At 45.4% G+C, this 18,031-nt stretch overlaps 1 protein-coding gene across 21 annotated transcripts in view; it reads right to left on the reverse strand.

Moving 5' to 3' along the window:
• LOC124427175 (GPI-anchored wall transfer protein 1-like) overlaps positions 1-18,031 on the reverse strand; it is a 121,069-nt gene that overhangs the window by 57,184 nt on the left and 45,854 nt on the right. For 16 of the 21 annotated variants that reach the window (XR_006942895.1, XR_006942894.1, XR_006942897.1 and 13 more), the window contains 2 exons: positions 11,267-11,548; positions 11,021-11,101 (listed from right to left, as the gene is read on the reverse strand). The gene's annotated coding sequence lies outside the window, so the exon portion shown is untranslated. Of the gene's footprint in view, positions 1-9,680; positions 10,847-11,020; positions 11,102-11,266; positions 11,549-18,031 lie in introns of those variants that run through there. The other 5 variants (XR_006942902.1, XR_006942899.1, XR_006942898.1 and 2 more) reach the window with 3 other exon arrangements.

Below are 18,031 nucleotides of genomic sequence, written 5' to 3' on the forward strand. Positions count from 1 at the left end.
GATAGGGGAGGAAAGAGTACCTTGGATGTTTTCGAACTAATGATCCTTGGCAGCGGATCAATGGTGCATATCGGCGTACCTGCTTGGCGCACAAATCGCCAAGGGAACACGCGAGAGAGCGAGCTACGACGGACGATATATCCTCGCCTATCGCTCTCCTCTTTCCCTTCTTGGTCCGCGAGACCTCAGTTTGCCGGCTCGTTCTTGCGATTTAATTTGCGAGGTGGTCCGGAGAGCGCGTCGTCGTTGTCGAACGCACGAGATACGTGACTCTCCGGCACGGCCGGCAATGAATTCGTCTTTAGTTATCTTCGCCTTCGAGTGTACGCGTGGATGCCGATCGTTAACGCCTCCCTCTTGCTTCCTTCGTGCCGAAGCAACTCGATCCACCGGATTTCTTTATTTCATCTTTTTCGCCTTTCGTGCGAGCTACGGTAAGAATCTCCGCAAAAGCGTCAATCCTGTTTAAACGTCGTAGGCGCTGTTAAAAATCGATTAATCGAATTACATGGTGAGATTTCGAGTGAATTTATGATTTATTAAGTGATACGTCCAGTTAACAAACTCATACGTCGAGATCGCGAACGACGGTCGCAACGACGAACAAGACATTCATTATCGACGACTAGGATTGACTCTATAATGTCGAGAAGTTGGTGTATTTTGCAACTTGTAGCTTTCGCAACGTAGATAATGCTATCGGCCTAAAGCTGGCTCTCGTTGTCTCCCTCTCAGCTAATAACAAAATGTTGAACGAAGGAGGAACTACCGGTGGCATCGACTTATCTATGGTGGTCGATCGCTGCCACCATCGTCTGCATAAGACGACAGCAAAGATGCTCTTGCGCAATCTGTGCGCAGGAGTAACAGAAAGAGAGAGAGAGAGAGAGAGAGAGAGAGAGAGACAGCAGGCTTTGCGACCTCGCGCTCGATTGCATCCATCGGAGCACGAATTATCGTCGGCACCTGGCACGCATGATTGAGCGATCACCAACTCCCTTGCCTCTCCTTGGCAACTACGTCAGAACTCGGGATGCTCGATGCCGAGTAAGTAAGTAGGTACGTGCGATCGTCCAGGAGATTCTTGTTGATGCGTGTATATACATATGGGTGCGTGCGCTCACGTGCCTCGTTACTCGCTCGCTTCGATAGTCGAGGAGTCTTCGCGAATGCTCGTTGACTGATCGTCTCTAACGGTGATCGTTGATTGGATAAATTCGTAGATCCAACGAACGGATAATCTGATCGATCGAGACCCGTGAAGATCCTCTACTAAGATGAGGGAGGAGAAAAATAAGACACAGAAATTTCGTGTCTTATTTCGTCGTTTCTTCCCGGTGTCCCGCTGCGATAATGAGGTCGACGAACATAAGGAAGCGACGATCCGTCCATATTAGATTCAACGAGACTGATAGTCCAAAGTCACGAAAGGAGATAGCTATTATTTAATTACAGTACGAGTTGGTCGAAATTATCCCTCAGTGAACGAGGAAGGAATCGTAATCCTTGGGTCCGGCCAAGATATACCCCTATCCGTCCTATCAATCCTATCGTATGCCGTCCACGGCGACTAGTTCATAAAATCTAGAATTTCACGTCGTTCAACGAAGAAACACGCGCCTGTTCGGTCGGTTCTGTTCGATGCGTGGGAGGACGGTTGTTTCTAACGTCTCTATATCGATAGAAAAGTTTCTCTCTCTCTCTCTCTCTCTCTCTCTCTCTCTCTCTCACCTCCGAGAGTATCGAACGTTCCTTACGAAAGAAAAACGAGCAGATTCCCATTTCTAGAGTGTCTTTTAATCGTCGAGGATATATTAATTAAATCGTAGCCTGGCAGGATGATCGTTTAATTTTTAATTCGAACCGCGACAATGTAGAAACCATCATTCGTCATTCGTTCCGTCCCATTAGATCGTTCCTTGGACATTGACCGGTACTCCTCATAGAAACACTTTTTTCCATTACACACGTACGCGTGTACGTATCAGGTAGATCTGTCTAAGTCCGCGTAAGCTGCTATGCGCCACTTGGAGGTGTGCGTGCACGCGGTAAACGCGCGAAGGCCCCTGATCGTGTCTCGCACGTCCGCGAGGAGGATTGATTTATCACACGTCAAGAGACAGATTGCCGTTCGGCTCGTTGTAAGAGTCGTTGCCGCGGTTGGCAAGAGGCGAGAGAGCAAACGTGTTCGGTAAAAGGGACTACTACGCGAGAGAGAAGAGAGAGAAACCAAAGGAAAAGAGGGAGAGCGAGCAAGAGAGAGATATACAGGGAATCCCATGCGGGAGCAGATAGACCGAGTCGGTCGACGAAGCAGCCTCGGTTATCTGACTCTTTCGGTCTAGCTAGTCCTGTTGGCGACTCGGACGTAAATGGAACGAACTTGCCGAGACTGCCTATGGTAGCTCTCGCGATAAAGCCTCCTGAATCGTCTTCTTTCCTACGTGTCGGCTTAATTTCGATTCGTAGACTCTTCGTGCTACTTCGATGCGAACTGTTTTTTCCTTCTCCTTTTCTTTCCTCCCCCTTACGCGACGAGACAATTTCGAAACTCGTAGGTACTCGCGAAGCGTGACGTTCCATCGATAAGGACGCGCGCGTAGAATACATAATTAACTGCCGATCTCTAATTAGCATGGAACTACTTTGAACGCGTGTACCTTAAAATACGTCCCGTTTTGAAGTGCTCGGGAGAATAAAAGAAAAGAAGAAGATTTCGACTGGAGCGTAGGTTGAGGGAACGCTTCGGCAGCAGGTTGTCGGTTGGCATGCAGGAGAGGTGGATCAGGTGGAGTCGGGTCAGTGAAAGATAAGCAGGTTCAAGGACCAGTGTTCTTCGACGACGTCCTTCTCTTCTACTTTGCTTCGGACGACAGCGAGAAAGAGAGGAAGAGAGAGGGTGGACACTATGTTTGAGACTTTTCGTAAGCAGATAAAAGCCTGATAATGAGCGGTGACCCAAGGTCTCGAGAGATAACCGAACGACGGTGAACATCTCGAGGCAAGGGCCGCGCTGGTATTTGGATCCTTGTCGCGGCTACACTCGGGATCATTATAGTGATTAATGCTGATGGAGTCTACCGATAATACTGATTTATCGATGTCACCCGCAACGAGTCTGCGACGGGTGACGAGATAAATGGTTGACGTCTCCTCTCGCGCCATTTAACAAAGGATGATAGAGAGAGAGAGAGAGAGAGAGAGAGAGAGAGAGAGAGAGAGAGAGAGAGAGAGACAAACGTAAGGATATCGAAATTATAGCGATCTCAAAGAAGCTGACCTTCGATGGAATAATTAAAATGATTTAAATGATTGAGTCAGTGGTTTATGTGCGTTTGGATCGCTCCCTTTGTTCCCGTCCCCCTTCCTCCTTCGATTATCCATATCGTAAGAGCTGAATCATTTGGACTCGATCGAGGGATAAGCGCGAACGAAATCGATCGCACGGATCGATGATCAGGAAGAAGGAGCTAGATGGATTTCGAAAGAGTTTCATTTTTCGAGAACACAGTCTTTTCATCTTACTCTTTGACCCAGCAATGATATTCTCTCTCTTTCTCTATATGTCTTTGTCTCTCTCAGGGTGGAATATATGTACATAGCCACACAGTGTTTCCTCGGTGGTGCGCCTTTCATGGCGTGGGCTAATGTATTCTATTCGATTAAACAAACACAGTATCTCGCGGAGAAGCTTGTACATACGCATGGTCCCGGTAATGCTGAGCCCTGTGGAGAGAAACGAAGAGAGAAGGAGAGAGAGAGAGAGAGAGAGAGAGAGAGAGAGAGAGAGAGAGAGAGAGAGAGAGAGAGAGAGAGAGAGAGAGAAAGAGAAAGAAAGAGAAACAGAGAAAGAGAAACAGAGAGAGAGAGAGAGAGAGAGAGAGAGAGAGGGAGGGAGAGAGAAGAAAGAAAAGGAAAACGCGATCCGAGTACATATACAAAGTCGGGCCTCCCACCTCGCAAGTGAGATTGAATAGCCTGTGATTTGATTATCATTTTTAAGACATCATCCTCGGATAAGTCGTGCGCCGACTCGCTTGCACAGTCAACATGGAGTAAAACGAAACGCCTGTAAAATCAACGAACCCATTTGTTCTTTACCAAAGGAAGGACGAACTGTTAAGAGCGTACCTATAAAGATCGTAAATGAAAAAATACGAGATAGAATTCATCTCTTTCTCTCTGGTAAAACGCAGGCAAAAAAAAAAAAAGTGAAGCTCGGTGGAGCGTGCAGAGAGCAGGTAGCTCGTAAAATTTCGTAAATCGTGTCGAAACGACCCACGCCTCGCGAGCGACAGTATTCGAGCGCGTTCGTGGGCGTTATAAAAACTTACACGGCGCATTGTCTCCTTCCGTCGTATACGTAAAATATTTGGAAAGCCGCGTACATTATCGCGACTCTCTCTCTCTCTCTCTCTCTCTCTCTCTCTCTCTCTCAAAACTCTCTTCTCTCAAGAGAGGAAGAGAGAGAGAGAGAGAGAGAGAATAAAAGAGGCTCTTTTGAGATGACGAGTAGGGTGCTGGTGAGCTCTAAGGTACTTGGAAAGAGATTCCTCTTACGTTTCTAACTCGAGTTTTGCCTTCGTAGTAAAAAGCGACTCGGTGCGGTTGCTTCGAACGAACCGCAGACCTCTTCTTCATCTTCTTCTTCCTCTCCTCATCCTCTTTATTCTTCTTCTTCTTTTCTTCCTTCCTCTTTTTCTTACCTTTCCACCTATGCTTTTTCTCGACAAGCCGATAGCCAACGAGAAACGTAGCCATCGTCGTTTATAAGCTTGGCAAGCATTCAAATCCTCGTGTATGATAATTCGCCGTAAACCGAACGATCAGAAGGAGAAGAGACGTTAAGGTCGTCGGCTAACACCAAGACGGCAATACCGCGGTTGAACTAAAGTGTCCCGATAAGCTCGAAACTCCTCGTAGCTGGACCACCCTTAAGCGCGAACGTCGAGTTTGGAGAAAAATCTCATGGATGTTATCGACCCTAGTAAGAACGAAGATCGAGGTTCTAAGAGAGACGATCAGAAAAGCGTGGATTTCAGTAAACGTTTTAAGCTCGGATTGCTATCCTATTATTATCGTCGGATTACGTTGTTCCACAAAGTCCGAGTTAACGTCTTCCTTTAATCCGTAGAAAATACAAGACTTAACAAGGAGAAAAACCAACCGATCGGGTATAGCGATAACGCGCTGAATAGAGTTTTTTCTTTTTTCCCCTTTTTTTTTTCTTTTCTTCCGATCGCTGCAGATTGCGCTATTGGATGGAATAAATTAAGACCCGTATCCGATACGGCACGAGTCGATCGATTTCGTCCACTCGGAAAGCTCGGAAGAGTACGCGACATGTACCTACATTACAAGACAATTTAATTAAATCCTATCGGTGGAAATTTAATTCCGACGATCCTTCGAACAGATAGGAGGCTCGGCTAACACGAAGATAAAAAATTTATTTCCGAGTTTAAACGCACGAGCAACTTGGTCTTCGTATTGCTTCGTATCGACTTAATTCGTTTTCTCTCTTTTCCCTTTCCGCTCTCCTCTTTCTCGAAATTCCAGCTCGATATAAAGATTACTAAGGTCCCACACGGAAGAGATCCGGCTATCTCTGCTTGGCGTCGCCGACCTCGTCGTCCTCGGCACGTCCATCCGTCCATTGCGTACGGAATATTCGATCGATCGAAGATCGTACGCGTGGGGTCTACGAGTTCTCTACGTCGCGGACGATATCCGCTGCCTCGGAAACGCAATAAACGTCGCCGAGCCGACGTCGTATGCGCTCGTTTGGGGGACAGTTAGGTGGCCGCTTTCCCCACGCACGGAGGAAGGCCGCTCGAAAGAAATGTGGCGCTTAAATAAGAAAGAGAAAGAGAAAGAGAGAGAGAGAGAGAGAGAGAGAGAGAAGGTCTTCGAGAGAAGATTACCGCGCGAGCTCCGGCTCGAGCATAAGTAAGATCTCGGGATTTTATGTCGTTACCTCACACGAAGCTCGCCGACTCGAACCACCGGCCGTTAAGAGAGCTCTCCTCCTTTTGCCCCTCTTTCTTCTCTTTTACCTTGTCCCCCTTCTTAGGCGCCTCTGGACCGATCCGATCCGCATCTCCTCCGAGCGATCCTCTCCGTGGGTGGATCGGACGCGTAAACAGGTGTACCAGAGCCCTGAACATCCGGACCTCGACGCACGATGATTCATGTAAACGCGTGTACGACGTATAATCCAACGACTCGTGGTATGCGCGGCGACACCTACGTGGAATCCGATTGGACGATTGCCTCGAAATCCGGAATCCATCCGGTTTCTTTTTCGGAATTTCTGACAGAAGGTGAAAGAAGGACGCGAGTGATTTGCATCGATTACAGATTCTATCACACTTTTATAAATACTTAAAAATCGAAAAGCAGCTAGTATTTTTAAAAGGATTTTTCACAACTACATAAAGAAATATGTTCGACTTCGAATAAAGAAATCTTAAGGATCGTGAACGAAACGACAATAAACGTGTTAAGATAATAGCGAAAAAATGTCGGCTTTGATTTTTTTCTTAACACAGTTCAGGTTTTAACAACGAGTCAATGCCTGCGGGGCCACCGATGGGAGAGGAAGCTCGTCCGCTTGTTGTCCGCCGATTGGAATTTACGAGCCTTGGACAAGGCGCGATCTTCCCAACCGTGCTGGTGGAATGAAACGCGTTTAATAGCGCCGATCCGCAACGAAAGACTAGGTGCACGAGAGAGAGAGAGAGAGAGAGAGAGAGAGAGAGAGAGAGAGTGGATTAGATAGAATCGCGATAGTTAGGCCATTTTTAGATCTCATCCAGTCGATTATGCGGACTAGGAAACGATAATAATTATCTCTCATTTAAACGCATACATACGCATAGTATACGTGTTCGATCAGAAACATGAAAAAATGATTTTAAGAAAGGAAAGACCAAGTTTACGATCGTATGAAAGTGGCTCATCTAACTTCTCGAACCTCGATGTAAGTCGCGCTATTTTGTGTGCGTGTGTGTGAAAGAGAGAGAGAGAAAAAGAGAGATAGAGATTTCTTTCGCGATATTATCCTACCACGGTAAAATATATAAAATACGATAAAACGTATCTATATTTCCTCGGCGATGATTCTTAGCTCTTCTCGAGAAAAAGGCGGGGATATGTTCTACGAGATCGTAAAGTAAAGTCCTATTTGATCGTCACGGTGTAATCGTATCGGAGGAGTACGAGAACATTTTCGTCGTCCTCTTCCACTTCATCGGCCTCCTTCGCCTTTTCCTCCTTGTCTTAGCCGTCTTCTTCGTCGTAGGCTAGTAAAGGTTTATGACCAGGTAATTGAACACCCATGTCTTTCGAGATTCCTTCGGAGCTGATTTAACCCACCATAATATCGGAAGAGCTCATGGACAGGTATTCCCATCTATGGGGTCTTTGAAATCGCTGTGCGTGTCACGTGTGTCACCACCCTCCACAAGGACACCGCACGCTTACTTATCATCGTTTCACTCGAACGAGTTCTACAATGTTACCAACATACGATTCCACCATACTTTGATGTGATGCTTTTCGCGAAACAGAAGGAAAAGTATAAATCGTATTGGTCGAATGTGCGAATATCTAGTGAAACGAAGGTGAAAGATACGTGGGATCGAGTCTCGTAAAATATTTCGTTTCGATCATAAACTTTGGAGAACGATCGAAATTGCTAAGGTTCTACGTCGATAGAACGATCGAAACGATCGAAACGAGTCTAAAAGATTTTTCTTGGTTAGTACACTCGAGTCCTTTCATTTTCACGATTAATTCCGACGATCGATAATGATCGATAATAATCGATAATAATCGGCAAAATGAAACCTGTATACGCGCACGTACGCGCGCGGCGGCGGCGTTGTATCCTCGCACATAATAATGTAGAACTCCGATTTTAATCGAAGAGAGAGATATCTGCGACTGTAAATCAATAAACGATACCTCTCGAAGAAGCTTCGGCCCATTCTTCGCCATCGGCGTCCAAGGAAAAATAAATAGCGCGACGCCTCGCGGAATCGTTCGACGGGGAGTGCGGCAGCACAACGAGAGTAATATACCTCGTGTACCGGACTTTTCTTTGGCATCTCTCTCTCTCTCTCTCTCTCTCTCGCGAACGTATAAAAGAAAAAGAGAAGAGATGCGTGGAGAGAAGAGGAGAGGAGTGGAGAGGAGAGGAGCGCGACCGACCGGTCGTTACTTAGTAGCTTATTTATTTTTGCATAGATAATCCGCGGGAGATACGAAGGGAGATGTGGGTGGAGCCGCGCCGTGCTTGAGTCACGTGTGATTAAGCGATGTTATCCACGGTTCTCGGTGCCGTCGCACCTGTATGCTCGAAACGCCTACGTCGTACCTCTTCGACTCCTTTTCTTCTCTCTCTCTCTCCTTCCTCCTCCTTTTTTATTCCGCGCCTTCTTATCCCCTCGCGGAGGGAGCGAGCGAGTACGGGATCGAGGACCCCGAGGATTGTCCTTTGTTCGCGTTAAAAAGAAAAAGCACATAGGTACGTAAGTACGTATGTATGCACGTACGGCACAAATCGGACCATAAATAACGTCGAACGTTCGAGCCACAACGTATGCAGATATTATATATATATATATTTGTATATATATACATATATATATATATATATATATATATATATATGCATGCATATATTTATAGTTAATTAAGAGAGAGTGAATATGCGGATAGATAGAAAATGCGATGTCTGATTCGAAGACTAACGCCACCAAGCTAAGGGTTGAAAGACTAACGAGACGCTTATAATATAAAATAATAATAGAAAGTTGTGAGACAACAAAGTATTATAGTATCGGTCAAGCGTGCACCGAGCGGCGCTTTCTAGTCGGCCGGCGATAACGCTCAACATTCTTCGTTGTTTAAAATAAGCAAACTAGAGAGTTATGCGAAGTGAAACGAATCGCGACGACGACGACGACGACGACGACGACGACGACGACGACGACGACGACGACGACGACGACGACGAGGACGACGACAAGCAAAGACGGTGTATATCGGAAGAACAATAACGGTAAATTATCTGATAATGGAATCTGAAAAAATTCCGAAAGCCGGCAGCGCGGTGGGTCGAACAGCTCGTACAGCACACCTGTCGTTGCACAATTTCTCTCACAATCGAGAAGCGAGAGAGTTGAGCTCTCGCTCTCGTTTGCGCGAAACGCGTATCGGACACGCGCGCCTTTAATTCGCGAGCGAAAAATGACTAGCGGCAGCGCGTTGCACGCCACGGACTCGTGTCGGGACGTATTTATAATTGCGCGTTCCTTCCTAACCGATCTATAGCGGCTCCATACAGAGAGAACAAGTGAAGGAAGAAGGGGACACCGCAGCGTGAGTCAGCGACCGCTTTCCTTTGCTTTATGGAACCTTTTCTCTCTCTATCTCTCTCTCTCTCTCTCTCTCTCTCTCTTGCGACTGTTCTCGTGACAGAATAAAACGAACGAGGATTAACATCAGCTTCAACGAGAATTACCGAATTAATTACTCTATTCGCGAGCTATTAAGTAACATTCAACTTTACGATATTATCATTTACGTTTCACTTTTAAAGGATAAAAGCAACATCAACTTTTTCGGAAATAATTTCGATGATGAAATTAAGAGAAAGTCTCGTCGTAGATGGATTAAAAAGAGAGACAGAGAGCGGGAGAGAGAGAGAGAGAGAGAGAAGGATAAGATAGATAGAAGAAGAACCGAAGCCGTCAAAGAGTCGTGGTGGTCGTATCGGGTGATTCAGTAGCTTCTTACCAAAGCGGTTACCGGGCGACTTACCGAAGCGAGTAATGCAGTACCCGTGTACCAACGTCGATACGCTTCCGATGGAGAAGAAGGGTGAAAGAGAAAGACAGACAGAAGGGGGTGTCTCAACTCGCCGTCGCTCGGCTTATAATCGCCGTTCAATAAGAAAACCGCTATCTCTTGCCGCTCCTCTAGTCGATATCGGAAAGCAGCTGGTGTGTCCGAGATCGCTCCACCGATCGTCTCTCTCTCTCTCTCTCTTTCTTTCTTTCTTTCTTTCTTGACGGCGGTACTTTTGACAAACACCGACACGCATACGCTCGTAGCAGACTCCTCTAACGCCGCTTCGACCATAGATCGACTAACGATTACTTCGCGTGATTTAAATCTGTGCTAACCGGTCGACGTGCAGATTTTTTTTCTTTTTTCTACCTTCAAGAATATGATCGACGACTTTTCAATCAACTATTTAGAAAAATTTTGAACAAAAGCTAAGTACATTTCTATCGATCAATCATCGTCACTTCGAAACTTCATTTCATTCGATAAGAACGGAGAACGGAGTTGTTGCTTGAACAAGTAAAAACTGTATTTGCATGAAGGATAAAAATATCAAAGAGTTCCTTTCTTTGATTTCACTTTTTACCACGTAAAAATATAATAAAAGGAGAAATATTAATAGCGTCCACGCGTTTGGACAGCAGAAATGAAGATATCAATTTATGAACTGTCGGTATGGAAAACGGATAGGTACGCACGCGGAGGAAGAAAGAAAGAGAAAGAGGGAGAAAGAGAGAGAGAGAGAGAGAGAGAGAGAGAGAGAGAATGTACGCGTATAAGGTAAAAGGATCGAAGTACCTTAAGCGTAGGCACGGGATTCAAGAGCGGCAAGAGTGGCTCGTTTATTCCGCGGCTCTATCGATTCTATCGGCTCGATTCTCTCTCGAGATCGCACCTGTACGAGATCGGAATCCAAATCGGAATCGGTCCGGCTCGAAGCCACGGAACGTCCGCATTATGCACGGCGAATAAGGACGGAAGCTGCTACCATCTAAGAAAAAGAAAGAAGAAAAAGAAAATGGGAGAGAATATAGCGCGGACACGAGGCTCGCATTCCCGGCTTAAGTGAATTCCGCGTGCGGCACACGGTGGTGTCGAAAACGTCTTGCGTGCCTCGAGGAAGCTCCAGTTGGCGTTACCACGAGAACTTCAGCGTTAAACGTACCACGAACGATCTTTGCAGGTTGCTCCTTCGAACGTGCCTTTCCTTCTTCCAGGGGCGGACTCCTTTGTGCTCCATATATAACTGAAATCATTGGACAACGTTAATGGATACCATTCGAGATCTTTCGTTAGAGAATAACAGCGCTATTACAATGAATCTCTCTGATTGATTTCTATTTCAAATGTATTAAATCATTCTGAATTTTTCTCTAACATCATTAAGAAATTCAAGGAATATAGATTTTACATAAACTTTCGTTTCGTTTATTCTAAAGTTTATCCACCACGGGTTACGTCTGGGTTGTGGAGGTCGATTGACGCATAACATTACTTTGCAGTGACCGAGTCGTCTCGCAAGTACATAGAACCACACTTAGGGAATCTCAGGATGCGCGTAGCGAGACGATGCCTGTTCGCGGTCGTCTTCTACGTTCTTCTTCGCCGAGGTTAAAGTTTCTTCCAACGCAGCCATGCGGTAGCCACCTATAACTTCTACCGACCACCAGGGACGCATCGTTTTCTAGTCGACCTGCAATTTTTTGAGAGACCAATCGATTTGCGATTTGCGCGATTAAGCTAACACGTTAAGCCAACTTTAAGCTAATAACACAACCACAGAACGATAATGAATTGAAATACGATAGGAGTGTTTCTAAAGAATATATATACATATGTATATATATATATATATATATATATATATATATATATATGTATATATATGATAAGATCGTTGAGGTAGGCAGTACGTGTTAAAAACGATCGTACGGCCAATTAGCAGGGCAATCAATTCGGTAAACAAATCATCCTTTTTCTTCTCGCTCGTGCCCATGCGCCACTTATTGCCTAATGAAAGACAGTGTCCAAGTAGAAGCTGCGAGGATGCATCAGAATTCAAACGAGCACCTCATCATCTCAGCGACACGGACTGAGAGATGAAGCGAAAGAAAGAGAGAGAAAGAGAGAGAGAGAGAGAGAGAAAGAGAAAGAAGTAGACGGAGCTCGCACAGGATGTAAAGACGGCCCTGCTCGGATCCTCGTGTCTGCTTAATATTCACGGCGTGGCACCACGGAGTTAATTAATTCAACTTCGCTGCGCACACACGAAACGCCAAAGGATCGATGTACGTATGCTCGCTAGCAACCTCGTGTAAGATCGTCCTTCCTTCGGGAGTAGAAGTGGATTTTGATTGGCGGTAATGTGGGCTCGATCGTCCGTGATTTTAAATGTCAAAACGTTGTCCCGATTAAATCACGTACTTATTTATTTTTATCGTTATCCGCGATCGAACGAAATGACAAAGTGATATCGAAAGAAAGAGAAGACAATGCTACACGGAAGAGGATATGTATATCGAATCGAGGTGACGTTGGTCGATATATCGGGAAGTAATAGCGGACCGAAAGTATCGAGTTAAGATGGTCGGTAAATCAAACGAGGTTTTCGATCGACGTTAAGATCGGATCGATCGAGTGTCGCCATGGATCGTTAATTCTCGAAAAGGACGAAGAGTTTACGATTCTATCGCGAAAGAGGTGACCCGCCGGCGATCGTTGAAATTATACGAGAGGGTCAAACGTGAATAAGTGAGTGAGTGAGTGAGCGAGCAAAAGGAAGAGAGAGAGAGAGAGAGAGAGAGAGAAAGGAGAAAACTTTCGACGTGGGCGCCATGGATTTCCGGTGAAGTTACGACGCGCGCTTGATCTACGGACAACAATTAAGCACGGCATTATAAATACCGCGATACACGCTTGCCAACATAACTCCTCCGACGCTTTGGACGCCCGGAGGCACCGTAATGGCGGTTGAAAGATGCGTACCCGGACCAAGAAGGTTCACCTACGCACACTACTAAGAGTATTCGAGGTCTCGCGCACGCGTTCACCAGCCGCGTCAATTCTTTCTCAAAAGGCGTCGCATAGCCATCGACTCTAATCCTTGCGTCTCGTTAATGCTTCGTAAAAGCTTTTGATAAGAGATAAACGAAATATCTTTGAATTCCTTGCCTACCAGACATCGCTCGACCGATCGTTCCACTTTTCCAACTCTGTCTTCGATCTATGTAGAAAAGTAAAAAAAAGAAAAAAATGGAAAAGAAGGTAAGGAAAAAAAAAATGAGACGAGAGCAAGAAATTTCGCGTTGTCGAACGAGTTTAGCAATGGATCGTTAAGGGACTAGTCGAGTCTCGAATCCAGAGCGACATCGATCGAAAAAGATAGACTCGCTAATACGCTGGTTAAGCGTTATTTAATCTGGCATAAAGATAAAGAGAGAGAGAGAGAGAGAGAGAGAGAGAGAGAGAGAGAGAAAGAGAGAGACGGACAGACAGACATAGAGAAAGAAAAAAGAAGGAGAAGAAGAATCGGAGTGGTGCGATCCACCGTAATAAATGCGCGCGTGTCAGCGTGACCGTGCGTGCTCGATCTCTCCAGTCGACTTTAGTAGTTTATAGTGTTCCTTCTTCTTCTTCTTCTCCTCCTCCACTTCATCCTCTCTCGTAACCTTCTTCTCTTCTACGATAATGCACGCTTTTCTCCGGCAGTGTCACCGTCGCGAGGAGGCATAGCATTAACTGGCCGTTGCCCGTCGCTGTTGCTGTTACTGTTGCTGGTGCTCGAGAGAAAAAGAGAAAGAGAGAGAGAGAGAGAAAGAGTGAGAGAGATAGATAGAAGAGCGATCAGATTCAACTATATAGAAGATTCCTCGGTCGGTCCTCCGACGAACGAACGGTAGTTGGTATACGGTAGCCGTCAGCGTGTCAACCGTTGACTAATGGATCCACGCTGACGAGACGACGTAGTATAGCGCGCAACTCGCACGGGCTAGCGTAAGTAGCGTACTCGGTAGCGATCGGCAACGTCCCAAGGCATCGCCTTATTATAAATAGATACTTAAGAACATCGAATGCCGCTTCTCCCTTTCTTTTTTCTCCTCTCTCTCTCTCTCTCTCTCTCTCTCTCTCTCAGACTTCCATTCGTCCCATCGCAAGATTCATCTTATCGAGGAAGAAGAAATAAATTACGCTCGCTTGCTTTAGACCGCACGATTAGACGCCAGAGCTCTATTCTTTTCTACTCATTTCTTTCTTTGATTCACCTTTTACTTCTTATTCCTCTTATTATTCGACCTCGTTTCGAGTATTAATAGTTATATATTAGGTTTAGTCACCAAAATGAATGGATGCTCGATTCCAATCTCTATTATACTAGTAATTTGGAAAGTGATTTTACATAGTCGTCGTCCTGTACGATAAATCGTAAGTTAATCAACGAGCATCAATCTTAACCGAGAAAGTTGGAAAATCGTTCAATTAAATCTTTCTGGTGGCAGGTAATACTCGATTTTCGAGTGCGATCCACCAACGGGAAACCTCGTCCTGAACGCGTTAAGATCGTCGTTAAGATAACCCGTCAGACAATTCCCGATACTTAAATCTCCGTACTTAAATCCTTTAACGAGGCAGCCCTCGCTCACGGGAATTCATAGATGGCCAAGTGAGCCCAACGGAGATTCATCTTATCGAAGATGAAGAAATAAATTACAATCTGGCATGGAGCGTGGTATCGTCGTCGGGTGCTTTAAAAGCGAGCAAGTAGCTTTCTCGAGAAACATCGCGCTTTACTATCGACCCTCTTTTGTTATCGAACGAAATCATCCTGCGTCGACTTTATATCCTCTCGATATCGCATTCACGGGCGATAAAATTTGCCCGAAGCGTTCGTTGTTCTTGCAATGTCTACTATGAGATTATATCGATTAATCTTGCCAAGTTAGAAAATTCGTTACGTGATGATAACGACGTAGGAACTGCCGAGAGACGTTTTATACGTAGGTATATGATAACGATCTCACTCTCGTAATTACTTGGTAATAATTGGAGAGGCCAGACGAAAGAGTGCTTGAGTCTATGTATGCGCGAGTACGCACGCATGTGCGTTCGTCGTGGAAATAAACTTTGTACGAGCATCGCAGAAAGAGAAGAGTGGAAGAGGTGAGGAAGAGATCCGTGAGGAAGAGAGTGGGCGACCCACGTCGCAATCACCGATGATTTAGCCCTTGGACTGGCGTACCTTCCCTACCTCACCTTACCTTTACCTCCCACCCACCCTCCATCCTCTCTCGCTCTCTCTCTCTCTCTCTCTCCACTTTTCCGGCACTCCTTCCTTCGTCTCCGTCGTTCGCGAGAAGAGTCAACCCTCGAGTGCTGCCCCGTTGCTTGATTTATCATCGACCTCGCCTTCTCCACCTTCCCCCACTCTCCCCGTCCTCGTTCTACCTCTTAACCCTTCCTCTTTTCCATCAAGCTTTTGCTTCCTTCTTCTTCGTCTTCTTCTTCTCCACGTAGGGCTTGCCGTGCGGAACAGGTGACAGGTTCTCATCTAATACAATTACCTGGAATGACCGTTATTTATGGCGCACGGAAAACGTCGGTGATAGAGCCTGATGGATGCAATCCAGAGGAAAGAGTAGAAAAAAAAAAGAGAGAGCGAAGGTGGGGCGCGGTACGTTGCCACCTTCGGGCCATCGAGACAGAACGATCCTGAACGCGAGCGCTGTGATTCAGAGCGCATAATGCGAGGTGTTGAGGCAGGTCGGGAATCGACGTTAATGATCGAGCGTGGGTGCGAATTAACCGACGAGGAAGAACTTGCTCACGATCAAATATCCTGTCTTTGGTATTTCCAAGTAGAAACGGTATCTATCTACCTACGAGCAGACGTTGAATCGTTCCCTTTTTCTGCCTATCTAATTAAATTCTTAATTACATCTATATCTTTCGTAAGTTCGTGTGTAAAAATAAAACAACTACGAAAGGGTGTATTAGCTTTGATCGGAAGTTTCTATAAAACGAGTACCAAAAGAGTCCTCTTTATCGTTTCCTTGCGAGTTGAAAAAGAAAAAAAAAAAAAAAAAAAGAAAAAACACAAATAAAGAAAGAAAGAAAATAAAAAAGAAATTAAAAAGAGAAAAAAAAGGCAAGAATGTAAGAATGATTTTAATACCGAGATTACTACGAAGAGAGACTCGCGCGACTTTACTCGCGCTCGTGCGTTCGCTTTTAATTGGTATCGAATCTCAATTACCGGAGATTAGGAGATTTTTTTTCACCTGCCGACCATCGCGAGACCGCTTCTTCGATGGTTCTCTCGCGAACGATAACGTGGTTACTCGTGCGCACTCAGCATTCATTCGTTTTCACCCATCTCCCTCTCTTAACCAGCCAGTTCCGCTCGCGCGCATTCAATTTATCGGGTCTTAAGATACGCGCCAGTCGGCAAGGCGCGTAGGAATATCGTTTCTACTCGTCGGACATCGTCGACTCTTCCGCCTCTTTTAAGTATCCCCTCGTAGTTCACCGAACGTTAAGAAACTCTTGGAAAGAAGAATACGTGCGTCCACACCCGGTCGGACCATAATTCATGCGACATTAATGGAATTAGCATAGCAATCTCTTCGCGACCGTACAGGGTGTTCCATATTAATCGATCCGCCTGAATATCATTAAATAGCGGTAGAGGAAAATCTGTTTGCACGAATACGATGTAGGTGTAACGTGTTAACGAGTATCCTCGAAACGGACAAAGTTTCTTTCCAATTTCTTTATCATTAATGAGTTTCATATTAGCTTCGATCGATTAAAATGGGACACCCTGTATATACAAGTTGCTTCGCGCTCTCTCTCTCTCTCTCTCGATTCTCGGTACCGTGAAATAAGGAAAAGAGTGCGCGAAAGGGAAGAAAAAGAGCATAAGGCGTTCGAAGGGTGACGCTCCTAGACTCGACCCTGTTCCATCTCCCAAGGCACGTCGTAAGGATCGAGACTCTACGGTAATCGCACCTGTATACGGTACTTGAGATCCTTCGAGCGTATCCCATTTTTCTCTTCTCCAACGACGCAATCTTCGATTTATTACCAAAGGCTAAAGACCGGCCAGAACTTTGATATAGATTCCGTGGTACTTTTGATCGAGTTGTTTTTTTAAGCCTTCCAGCTAATAACGGTATCAATTTTTGATAAAGCTCTTTCGCAGAAGACGAACAAGCTTTTCTTATACCATTCTTCGTAATAAGTCTTCAAAAGTAAGAAGAAAAAAAAGATATATCAAACTTCTATATGTGCGAATCAACACACCTTCGAGTGGTTCTGCAAAGAGAGTCGGTGTCTTTAAACGCGACTCGGAAAGGTCGATTAAACGTGCGAAAGAGAGGGGAGAAAAAAAGTTATAAGTAAGAGAGAGAAAGAGAGAGAGAGAGAGAGAGAGAGAGAGAGAGAGAGAAAGTAGTCAAGCGGCTGTGATTAGAGCTCGCCGCCCGGTGATTTGTGGCCTCGCTCGCCTCTTAATTGTCACCAAGACGCCCCCTCGGCTTTATATCTCCGCGTGGTGCGTGCGAGCCGCCTCCGCCGCCGCCGCCGCCGCCGCCGCTGAACCACCTTTTATATTCAAGCCGCGCTATCGCTCTCTCCAGCTTTATTTCGTTTTCTTGCCGTTTCCTCCTCGTAAAAAATCAACAAAGAAAAAAAAAAGAGAGAGAAAGAAAAAAAAACGAAAAGAAATTAAGAAAAGAAAAAGGAGGTCTGGGAGATAAAGGAACCGAAGGAACTCTTTAACAGTCTCGCACGCGTACTCTCGAGCAACGCTTACGAACTTGTCCCCTGCCGTGACTAACGTTGTACTTCCGATCGTTAGATAACTATGCAGAACTGGCTTGCTCTTGTAGAGAGCATTCCGTATCGCGTTCGAGGCTCGGCACAATACGTTGAATAAAGCGATCGAAAGACTATGCTAACTTTATTCTGCTCGCATCAGCTTCCCTATTTCTTTCCTTACTTTTTGAAAATAATTAAACTTTTTCTAGATAGAAAAGGAAAAAGAGAAAAAGAGGGAGAAGAGAAAGAGAAAAAGAGATAATAAGTGAACGTTCGAAAAGGAAAGATGTCTTCTATAAATGGTAAACGACAAGAACGAAGGGTTGCTAGTTGGATACACATAGAAATGTACGTTTAGGAT

This window comes from Vespa crabro, chromosome 9 (assembly GCF_910589235.1).
Source record: "Vespa crabro chromosome 9, iyVesCrab1.2, whole genome shotgun sequence".
Taxonomy (NCBI): domain Eukaryota; kingdom Metazoa; phylum Arthropoda; class Insecta; order Hymenoptera; family Vespidae; genus Vespa; species Vespa crabro.